General features: G+C 38.7%; 1 long non-coding RNA gene across 1 annotated transcript in view; it reads left to right on the top strand.

Moving 5' to 3' along the window:
• Nucleotides 1-253: 253 nt before the first annotated feature.
• LOC107526679 (uncharacterized) overlaps nt 254-8,251 on the top strand; it is a 114,207-nt gene continuing 106,209 nt past the window's right edge. Inside the window, exon 1 of the long non-coding RNA XR_001602214.2 lies at nt 254-318. This is a non-coding gene — a long non-coding RNA (uncharacterized LOC107526679). The remainder of the gene's footprint in view (nt 319-8,251) is intronic.

Genomic DNA, 8,251 nt, shown 5'->3' with positions numbered 1-8,251 from the left:
TTATTAAAGAACAAACTTATTTCAAGACACAACAGGATGTGTAGCTTCAGACTGTTCCTCAGCTGAAGTGCAATGAGCGCAGTGCCTATGTGCACAGCCTGCACTGGTTTAAGTTGAAGAACCTCCACATTGGGAAACCACCCATTCCCATTAAGTCAGGGGGATGCTTTCAGATCCACTAACCACTTCTTCTGTCCTCTCGTGTGCAGAGAAGCTCCCATGGAAGCCGAGGCTGAGGTGCGTGCGGATGCCACCTGGACAGTTGTCTGATTCATGTTGACATTTGAAGAGTTGATGTTTGAAGAGTCACAGAATGAGGTATGTTAATACAGCTGGGGCCTCACAGTTAGGTTGGGACTGTAAAGGTTACCTGAAAACAGGTAGAACTCAGAATGCTGTGATGTCTGATGTTGAGTTAGGCCAATGAGAAAGGGTTCTTTTCTACCAGTACTTCTTGTTTTTGCTATTTAGATGCTTCGGTTTACTTTATTGTTTAGTTTATTAAATATGCACGTTAGGCTGATACATCGACTATGATTTTTTCTTATATCTTTACACTGATGAGAGCATTGTATGTAATCTAAATATTTTAGAAACCAAATTAAGCTGAGGGTCTTAACCCCAAATCATATTTATATATCTACATAGTATTTTCAACTTTTTTTTATTACTGATACATGTATGGTTCCTTATGGATTTCAGACACTTTCACTCAGATTCTTTAATTGGGGCCTCATAAAAACTCTAAAAACTAATTGATGGGTGGTACCAGGGGAGCCTTTGCATATAACCCATGCATCCTTGCTTTTCTTTTGTCCATCAGATGGAGCCTGTGACAGATTCAGAGTGTAGAGGGGCAAAAGTGATATAAAAGACTCTTTTATTCTTTTGTAAAATTCCTCTTTAATGATTCATTCATAGAGAGGTAGATGGTTAATAATGTTTAGCATGCATTATGTGTTTGCTTTGTGTCAGGGCCATTTTGTGTAAGTTCCTACTCATTAACTTTTTCAATACTCAACCGTACCCTTAAAAAAGGAAATATCACCACTCCTGTAGATATGAGGACACCAGGGCTGAAGGAGATGGACAACTGGTCCAGGTCTCACCGATTTCAAAGAATTGACCCAGAATTGCAGTCCTTTAAAAAAAAAAAGTTTGTATTGATTTTAGAGAGAGGGAGAGCGAGAGAGAAACATGCACACACCCCCACCAGGAATCAAGCCTGTAACCTGGGCATGTGCCCAGACCGGAAATTGAACCAGTGATCTAGTGGGGCATGGGTCGAGGCTCAAACGCTGAGCCACGCTGGCTGGACCAGAATTGCAGTCCTTTTCTGATAGCAGTTTCCTTTTTCTATGGTGTCATATCCTGGGCAGTCATTGCATCCCTTTTAAAATCTATCTTGAGACGTGATTTTATTATTTTTCAACTCTTTTAAGGAGTAGCATTACCTTGACCAGTGTGTAGTATGTTGGGAACCTCTGTCTTTTTTCTGTGACCTTTCTGGACCGTTTTCTCTTCTAACGATAAGTGGGTGGGACTGGGAAATGCTACTCATAAATAAGACAAGACAAATTTATTCTTCATCAAGACTGTGAGAAATGAATCAGTCTCTTGGACCTAATATTCTTCATTTACTACACAATTTTTAATTGTTCATAAATTATACATTTTTCAAGGCATTATCTTCTTTCTTTCCAGTGGCAACATTATCAGAAACTTTTCTCCTGAATGTTGTCATTCCCACTGATTTCGAACTGCCAGAGAGATTTTTTAAAAAATTTGGTTTTATTTACATAATTAGTATATGCCTGTTGTTGAAAAATTAGAAATTAGAATATTATAATGCATATGTATACATAAAAAGTTAAAACACCAAAAATACCAGAATTCAGTGATAACTGCCACTAATATGTTGGTTTAAAATTCCTCACAATTGTTTTCTTTGCACATACAATTTTAAATTACGATGGATCATAATGTCCATTTGTTCTTTACTCTTTTTGTACTTTATGCATCATGTATATGTTTCTATATCAATAAGTATATTCTTATAACACCATTTTTCATGGTATATGGTATGCCACTTATAGCTATGCAAAAATATATCTAAAAAATCCTGTATTGTAATTTTATCAGTTGGATTTTTAAGGTTTTGCTTTATAAAGGTTTTAATGACCAATATTTTACCTAAAACTTTTTACAGTTAATTATTTCCATAACATAAATTCATAGTAAAATAGCCAGGTCAAAGAATATGTGCATGTTCTGCCTTTTGAGAATGAGAATTCTTTCAGGGGACTTCTCCCTTCCTAAGTCTTGTCCTGTCATTCTAAACGTAGCAGCTGACCATCAGGGTTTGAATGGCTGGCCATTCCATTACAACTTCATGAATTGGACTTTAAGAAAAAGTAATCTCATAGCATGAGGTTTAAAAGGCTAAAACTTTATTTCAATAAATAATATGAATTCCCAAGAACTCAGTACCAAATCTTACACTTTCATTCACTTGTTCAGATATTAATTCCACAAATGAAGTATACCTACTGTGTGCGTGACATTAAGCTAGACGCTTTTGATATGCAAGTGGGTAGGACATGGCCCATGATTTTGAGGTGTTCACTCTTTAGCAAAAGAACCTACACTTAGGTTGAGTGCTAGATATGTAGTATGAAAAGCAATGTAACAATGTAACAAGCTTGCTTTAAAAATATACTCATTATTAGCCATTTAATACTGTGACCATGAATATTCTTGATGCCTAGCCCTGAGTATTCCAAGATCCATGATCATTAGAGAAAGATTGTATCATGTTCATTCCACTGTACTGCAGAATGCACTGTGTGGACACTTCTGGCCCCTACTCCACCCAACTATGAAAGTGAGGGGTTTTGACTTCTTGGATATTTCCAGAAGTGAAGAGCCTACTACCCAGCTAGGCAGCCCATTCCATTGTTTTGTGTTAATGTTTGAAATATTATTCCTAATATTTATGAGTGAAATTATGATTTTATATCATATACCAGTTTTTCCTAATTTTAGCCTCTGAAGAGATTTAGCATGAGATCAATTCAACTCAGTCCAATTCAAAGAGTATATTTTAAGAATCTTCTAGGGTCAGAACAGCATGTCAAATATTTGATAGTAGTTATATTTTCCTAAATATTTAAGTTGATAACTTACCGTACTCAAGATAATTTAACTGCTACTATGCTAAGCCTAATAAATTTCTATAAAGCAATAAATTTGACCTCAGTTTTTGATAACACTCATGGGCTAGTTGGAATTTTTTCCCCAATTGCCTGTGAAGATAGAGATGTCTCCCCACATGTGTACAGATTACCAATGATTGTGTTAAAATGCAAGCAAAAGTCACCTGCGCCAAACTGTTAGTAATTGTGACATGAGTTGCCTTGCCGTGGTAGGTGAGTTTGGTATAAAAGATAAACCTGAAATAAAAATGGGGGAACCTAGGATATCGTGTATTTGCCCATTTCAGCAAGCCACTCAATTTTATTAGGTCTCACTTAATTCATCTGTAAAATGAACAATACAGTGATCTCTGCGGGGACTCTTAGCTCCAAATTATAGGTTGGAATCTTGTGTTTGGGGGCCTGGGCTCTAGATTAAATAGCTCTGATGCCACTCAGGTTGTGGGAAGATTCCTTTCACACATGCAGCATACGTGTGGTCACAGTCGTGTACACTTCTGTGGTAGAACTGTGTCCTGTGAGGCCGACAACTCCGTGGTAGGAAATATTTCCTTATCAAAGAGGAGAAAGTGAAAAAGAAGGTTGTGGAACGTGTGTTACTTGCTGTTGAGTCAGCTCCGACTCCCAGAGACCCTGTGAATGAATGAAATCCACAATGTCTTGTCCTCACAAGCCCTGCTCAGCTCCTGCAGACTCATGCCTGTGGCTTCTTTTATGGAGTCAATCCATGTCCTATTTGGTCTCCATCTTTGACTTCTGCTATCTATTCAATATTAATGTATTTTCCAAATAACTCTGCCTTCTCACTACATGCCTGAAGTAGGACAGCTTCAGTTTTATCATTTTTGCCTCCAGAGATGTTTCCGGATTAATTTGCTCTAGGACACACTTGTTTGTCTTTCTGATGGTCCAGGGTATCTGTAGAGCTCTCCTGCAACACCATATTGCCGATGAATCAGTATTTTTCCTATCAGCTTTTCTTCACTGTCCAACTTTCTCATCCATACATAGTAATTGGGAAGATGAGGGTGTGGATGGTCTTAGTCTTGGTCTCTCATGACACAGCTGTGCTCTTGGTGATCTTTCCTAGTTCTTTCATTGCTGCCCTCCTGTATTCAACATCCAGTAGAAGAGTCAGAGCTGGGGTTGAGGTTACCGAATTCTTAGCTTCCCCCTTCTGGACTGCTCTGGGAAGGTGTGGGGGCAAGGTGTGTGTAAAAGACTTTCCTACTCCAAATTCTGAACTGCAAGTAGTTTCTGGAACACTTGGTATCTAAGAGTTAAATACTTACTAACAGGGCAACTCTGATATGCAAAAATATAGAAACAACAAAAACACATTAATCCGTAAGTGTCGTGAACTACACATGAGCAGGAGTGTTGTGTGCCTGACATCTTCTATAAGAGAACCTTCTTAGAAAACTAATACCTTCACTTTTAGCTCAAAAATGTGTTTAGCTGTTCGTGAATATTGCCTTTTTAAATTCTGTGAATGATTATATTTATTATTTCTTTACTTCTCCCTTTTCTGATACTTATTCGTACTATTTCTTGCATCTTATCTATTTCAAATTCCATACAATTGACCACATCGAAGCTTTTGTTTCATTGATCTCTTAATCCGCATTCTTGACTTTATGCTACATGCTGGTCTCTGCTTCTTTAAGGGTAAATGTTGAAGTACAGCCAGTTAACAATCCCTGTGCACTTCATCTTCACAGTTTATATTCTCTGATTAGAAGAAGTGGGTGAAAGAAAATATCAGTGCCTAGAGCCCAGTGTCTGCCAGTTTGAGGTATAAATACTCCCCCCTCCCCATAAAAATAGATCAGCCAAAGGGACGTACAATTAAGGCTTTTACTCAGCTTGAAACTAACCAGCTAATAAACTTGGGAGGCATAATTAAATGGATGGAAAAAGCAACCTGGCCATGGAGCAAGGTGCCAGTAGAAGTTTAAGGAAGAGTCTTATTTCCTGCCTGCCTCCCTCCCTCACTGTCTCCCTCCTGTCCTCCCACCTCTCTCTTTTCTCTCTTTTCTCGTGCTGCTTTTGTGTTGAATGCTCAGTCCTGACAATAATAGGAGTTTTGATATGGAAGAGACGCCGTTTTCCTCCACACTTTAGCCTGAGCCCCATTCAGCAATGCCCAGAACTATAGGGAAGATAAATACTCAGCCCTGTACCATATTAACCATAGAACAAAGGGTGTTTGTCACCTGTGCCCAGACCAGAGACCCATAGTGGGGCCTACAGTGTCTGTCACTACTGTCAAGATACTCAGAAATATTATATGACTATAGAGGCCTAAAAACAGATCCACTCTGGAGATAGCCTCCTTTATCTTAATCCTTTTTAAGTGGGGTCAAAGATGATAGCCAAGATGATCCAGAGCTGTCTCCTTCAGCTAGCTGACACCTAAGTCACAGTGATTCTGGGATTGAGGGATAAGCAACCTAGAGATGGCCTCTAGGGAACCTTGTACCCCAGTGAGTGGTGGGCACAGCCCCATGCTTCCCAAGGCCTCGTAAGGAGTCACGGTGACGTGACAAGAGAGGTCAACAGGACATGTGATGAGATTAGAATAAGAATAGAGATGTCCTCTGGCCTCAGTAAGGTCCTAGGTGGTAGTCTATGCCTGCCTTCTGCACGACCTGGCTCTTTGCCTCAAGGTGGCACTTCATTCCTTAAATTTCCCTTGCTGTCCTTAAGTGTTTTCCTTTATATGAAACTCAGCTATTAAAATACAGCCAGAAAAAAAACATTTCATCTGACTAAAGGTTGGAACCTCATACATTAGAATTTAAAGCATCAACTATTTAACCTATTTAAAGTATCAACTACATGGCATTAAAGAATTATTGCTAATTTTTTAGGTGTGTAAATAGTCTCATAGCTCTCTTTCAACAAAGTTTTTATAATTTAGAAGTACATACTGAAAGATTTCTAGATAAAATGTGATATCTGGACTTTCCTTCAAAATAATGTAGAAATAATTATTGGGTGGTGGCACAGATGAAATTACATTGGCCAACTATAACCGGTTATTGGGTAAATGAGATTTATTATACTCTTCTGTTCTCTTTTATGTATTTAAGTTTTTCACATTAAAATGTCTCAATGGGAAGTTGCATAACATGTTAACTGAAGAGGCACCTCTAGTACCAGAGTGGTGGGAATAATACAACCTCTTACCTCTGAAAACTGGGGTAAAGTTCTTCTCTGTTCCTTAGTTTCCTTATTTGTAAATGTGGATGGTAAGTCTGGAGTCCACTGGATCCTTGTGGAGATGGCATAAGTTGTCATGTGAACCACCAGGAATGCCTCATGTGTAGCAGAGCCCTGACTTACGGTCACTTATTCATTTTCCACTTGGAATTTTTTATATTAGCAATTGCTTGTAGAAAAAGCTTTTAATTTTGTATATGAAAAGCGTTTTGGAATTAACAGTTACCTTTTATATTTTAAAATCAAAAACAGAATTGATTTAATAATTAGTGACTTTTGTGACTTGTAACATTGAATATATTTCTAAAGGTATTTAAATAAGTGGAATGCTATAAAGTAGGCTTTTAAAACTTGCTAAGAATATATTTGATTTTTTCTTCAAAATACTATAGTTTAATAGATTAGGCAGATTACCCACAACACTGACTGTATCTTGAGTATTTAATTTCTTTTTCTTTTTCTGTTGCAAAGGGTAAATAACTGCATTTTAAAAAGAAATACAATTGTTGAATAGCCACTTACGTTCTACCCTTCTATAACACTTGAGAGGTAGTCACTTTACAGTTTCATAATTAATCCTACAAGACTGTCTTTTTTACATTATTTAAATCCTAACTCATAGCTGTTCTAAGAAAGGAATAAATATTGGGAATTTGGACAATTGTATTTTGTAAAGAATTCAGTTTTGCTGGTAAACAAAATAAAGGTTTTAGAAACATGAAAGTGTAAAGAACAGTAGATTTTCATTATTTCCTCCATTCCTGCCATATTTACTCTATTGAGGTCTGTTTCTCCCTTTCCTCCGCTTTGGGACTCCATGTATAACCTGTCGGATTGCCATCATTTCAGTTGGTGAAATGTGGCCAACATGGTTTCTACAGGTTTATGTTTGAGCAGCTGTGTTGGACAGGTCCCTGTGCCAGCTGAGGAGGGATAAGGAGATGAGTGAAGACCAAGTGTTCTGGGAAGTTCACCAAGGTTCAGCAGGCAGGGTAAGGCACGCAGAAACAGTGGGTGCTTGGTGCCCTTAGCAAGTGCAGGAAGAGATCCTGGGACGGCTTGGATTCAGCAGGCTTGAGCACCAAGCACAAGAGAAGGGGGCGGGGCAAAGTACGAAGTGGGAACGGCATCGTTACCTGCACCTGTTTGGAGGATGAGACTCGGTGAGCAGTCTTTCCAAGGGGTATGAGTGGTCATGTGAAATTTTGCCCTCCCAAGCTCCTCTGTGGCTCATACTGTCCTAGCATAAGGCCGCAGCATGAGTAGCATTTAGAACAGGAAGCTGTCAAGATGCACATGAGGAGGTCGAGGTTAACAAACAAAAGCGATCACCGGTGCCTTCTCCTTGACTCCTGTTACTCCTCCAGCCTCCTAGCCTCAGACTTGAGAAGTCATCTCCGTGTAGTTGCAAAATGGCTTTTTAAATTAACTGACACATTTATAAATTTCAAAAATGGCCTCACCTGTGTACTCAGAAGTTAAATAATTCTGCTAGGAAGAGTAGAAAAACCTCAATTAGGCACCAATAACCTGTATCTCAGCTAAATTATAGTAGTACTGGATTAGTTAGTTCCCAGGTCTACCCGTTGGTAGCGGATGCCTTCAGAGCTGGAAGGCAGCCTTCTGGTGTTGGGGGAGGAGGGGCTGAGAAGGTGGTCTGTGGGCACTACTTTCAGATCATACACAATGTGGCTGACAGGCACTGTGGTCTAGTTTTCCTAACTTCAGTTATAGGCAAACCTTAAGGAACAGAAATATTTATTATTTTTAAAGGAAGCCTGAAACGTTTTGTTTCTTCAACATATAGATGC

Source organism: Miniopterus natalensis, chromosome 13 (assembly GCF_054644295.1).
Source record: "Miniopterus natalensis isolate mMinNat1 chromosome 13, mMinNat1.hap1, whole genome shotgun sequence".
Classification (NCBI taxonomy): Eukaryota; Metazoa; Chordata; class Mammalia; order Chiroptera; family Miniopteridae; genus Miniopterus; species Miniopterus natalensis.
The sequence above is the reverse complement of the archived record's forward strand: the minus strand, read 5'-3'. Positions and strand labels throughout refer to the sequence as shown.